The 3,776-nt window shown below is 38.2% G+C and overlaps 1 non-coding gene across 1 annotated transcript; it reads left to right on the forward strand.

Moving 5' to 3' along the window:
- The first annotated feature begins 2,187 nt into the window (after nt 1-2,187).
- Nucleotides 2,188-2,271, forward strand: TRNAL-CAG (transfer RNA leucine (anticodon CAG)). Its single transcript has one exon. It is a non-coding gene; the product is annotated as a tRNA-Leu (tRNA).
- The last annotated feature ends 1,505 nt before the right edge of the window (nt 2,272-3,776 follow it).

Below are 3,776 nucleotides of genomic sequence, written 5' to 3' on the forward strand. Positions count from 1 at the left end.
TTCATTCATGCATAAGATGTTCTCGCACCTTGCGTTCTGGGGAGGGATATCAATGTGTCGTCTGGGTCGGTCATTGGTCGGGGTTCCATTATTAGTCTTAGTGGTCTTAGAAGAGTTCTGAGTCGCCCCTCCTCCTTGGGGAGGAGGAAGGGTAGCCGGGGAGTCAATCATACTGGGTATCGGACCAGGTCCGAACCCTGGGCCAAAGCCCGTTGTCCTGAGGGGACTACCTTTTCCCTTAACTGTTGGATCAACCTAATCCCAATAGCTAAGAGAGGATAAAATAAAACAAGTCTTTCTGTTAAGCGTCCTCACCCCCCCTTAGCGGAAGCCTGGTTGCGTTCTCCAGTACCAACTAAGGGATCGGAGTTGTATGTAAGGCACCTTCCTACCGCCGAACCTGCCTAGTGCGAGGGACGGTAAGTTAATGCCCACCCCCCAAGCGAATACAGGAGCTCACAAGGAGACTCCTGTAGGCTCAGGAAAGTCACACAGAAATATGGAAAAAATTTAGGAGGAGAGAAAAGTTGCGCCCAAAGGACGCCCCAGACTACTGGGCCTCCCTACCCAGGGGTCAGCCCGTAAGGGCTACCCTGGAGTAGAAGAGAGCTGCGGGTCTGGGGTGGGGGCTGACTACTCTACTGTAGTCTCGTGCTACCTTCAAAAACAAAGCACTGAAGGTGCAGGCAAGGCACTAGAAGTGCAAAAAAGTCTGAAACCAGCGTTTACTCGACTAATTTACGCTACGAAAACTCAGAAGCAACAATGCCGAGCAAGACCAGAGGCCCCGAAACCAGGGTAGCTCTGGTGTCACAAGACTTATTATTTGTTGCTGCTGCGTTATGAAAACAGGGTGTGAGCCTTAAGGAGTCTCATACACGAGTGTATAGGTATTAAGAGATCCCAAATTTATTATTTCAATTGACTGAGCACTTCAAACACACTAGTCCTTTCAATCTTCAACATTTTAATATTAAAAGTGGTGTATTAAGTTCATCATACATATCATGCAAATATGACATGAAATGCAAAATATGATGCCCATGGCTGAAAGATTAGATTAAAGTCGCCATCATATATATATATATATATATATATATATATATATATATATATATATATATATATATATATGTATGTATGTGTGTGCGTGTGTGTGTATCTGTGTGTTAAACATCAATATATACCTGTTTATTTATCTTTATTTATATTTATCATTCGTAGCCTGCTTTCCCTGTGTAATTCTAATAACAGATTCTCTTAAAGTATGGTGAAGATTATGTTGTCCTTGGATAGCAACTGTTATTTCCTGTTTGCTAACTCTTAGAAGGAAAGAATATGGCCAATATTTCCTTCAAACTTTGCTTTTCTCACCAGGACAACAATATTTCTGAAATTAACCACATTGTGGCAGAAGCAAAGCTCATCTCAACGGGCGAAGAAGCGTGAAATAGACTGTGACGCTTCTTCTGATTTGCAACATGCACGCTTTCATAACCAGCGCCACTGCTTGAGTCTGGACGTCAAGGGCTTGGCAACAGACGCTGTGAGACCAAGGTCTCCGACCAAGTGGTTGAGATCTTTCTGGTTGGGGTCGTATGGGTTTCTCTCGTCAGCCACACTCCGCTCATCCGGATCAACACTTCATCCTCTTCTGAGCTCAGGGCTGTGTGGCGCCGGGGTTTCCAGGCGGAAGCAGTCAGGAAGAAGCATTTAGTGACCGAAGACAAAATAGTGTCGAAATGTTGTTTCTTTTCTATATTGAAATTTAGAAACTGGACCCAGCAGTCCACTGTAGGAAATAAGCTTTCCTCGGTAACTACGGTATTAGTGATAGACTTATCATAATTATTGACATTATCGCTATTATCATTATCATTACTATCATTATTATTAGTTTGATTGTCATAATCACTTCCATCACCATCATTATCATTACCCTATTACTGTTATTGTTAATATTATTGGTATTTTCATTACCATTATCATTTCCTACTACTACTACAATTACCTGTCTTGGGATTATCATCATGGTTATAACCATTATCAATTTTCCATTACCACTTTAATGGATATCATCATTATTATTTTATCATCATTAATATTTCTGTGACTATTCTTACTTTGCCTTGCATTTTCTTCTTCTTGCTTTTGAGTTTTCTTTTATATCAAAGTAGAATAAGATAAGTCAGGATGGCCGAGCGGTCCAAGGCGCTGCGTTCAGGTCGCAGTCCGGTCTTCCGGGCGTGGGTTCGAATCCCACTCCTGACACAGGATTTTAACAGGACAGACACACTCACACAGGCACGCAAGAAAGATTCATGTGTGTATGTGGGAGAGTGTTTCTCTCTATATGCATGTATGTCGCGGGTGTTAGCATGCGCAGACCACATCCCGTTGCTGGACATTCAGATAACTTTGCCCAAGCATTGTTATATTTTTTTCTTTCTTTTTTTAAAGAGGGTTTTGTTAATGATATATTCGTCAATACAAAGAAAAACGTATTATATATAAACATACATACATACATACACATATATATATATATATATATATATATATATACTGTATATATATATATATATGTATATATATGTATATATATATATATGTATGTACAGGGTTTATTTTCACTGTATGACACAATGTAATGTATATACGTTATAAACTATAAATGAGTGCGTGTGTTGAGTGTGTGTGTTCATGAGTGTTCGTATGAATTTTGTAGTTCAGCTTTGAATCAGTTTTGAAGCTTCAAAGCGAGGTTAGCTGGCTAGCCGCTCAAGCTCTAACCACCTCACTTAGCTCCGATCTCCGCACCACCTCACCTCCCCTATTATTACCGAAAACCCTTGTGAACACCTGCAAGTGATTGCTGACCCCGACATTATGATCTGTCGTGGTTGAGCTGGTGGCTGCTGTTCTTTATTTTTATTCCTGCAATTGAGAGTACTGAATATTGTAAGAAGGCTGTCCACTTATAGCCTTCGATATTACTGAAAACTCGTGGAAGATTGCGCTGTCCACAGAAGCGCTCTTTCGCCACTCTCCTTGGAATTATGCCCCGATTATTGTATCGCATATTATTTTACTTTAGTATGTTGTATATATTTGTGAATATATGTTTATAGTGCGAATATATTGGTGTTTATTATAAGACCTTGGATAAGCCATCAAATATAAAGGATATTTTGAAAGAACTAGATGGAGTAACGGAAGAAATAACCCAAACCCTCAACAATCTATACATAAATATGAATATGAATATACAATCGTGTATCTATATATATGTATATGTATGCATGTATATATAAATACATATATATATATATATATATATATATATATATATATATATATATATATATATGTGTGTGTGTGTGTGTGTGTGTGTGTGCATATATATATATATGTATATATATATATATATATATATATATATTGATGTATATATATGTCTATTGATTTAGAAATGAATGTATTAATTCCCAATGGCATACGAAATGGACATGTCTCTTAGTGGTCTTTGCGGAGCCTTTTGCAGCCAGTAGACTCACTCAATCGCTCTCATATATTCCGTTTTTGCGGATGCAGGTAATTGTGATATCAGTAACATTGTAATAATCACTATGGTAATTAATGTTTGCTACTCACTCTAAGCCTTTCATATTAGCTCTTACTTTGTACATTCAAAGTCTTACATTAGGGTTAATCACTAATATTGTCTTAAATAATGTAATATGAAAAAATAATAAAGTAATAAAGGCAAGATGTTG

This window comes from Penaeus japonicus, unplaced genomic scaffold (genome assembly GCF_977035675.1).
Source record: "Penaeus japonicus unplaced genomic scaffold, GWHDUDI00000001_assembly GWHDUDI00000040, whole genome shotgun sequence".
In the NCBI taxonomy this organism is placed as follows: domain Eukaryota; kingdom Metazoa; phylum Arthropoda; class Malacostraca; order Decapoda; family Penaeidae; genus Penaeus; species Penaeus japonicus.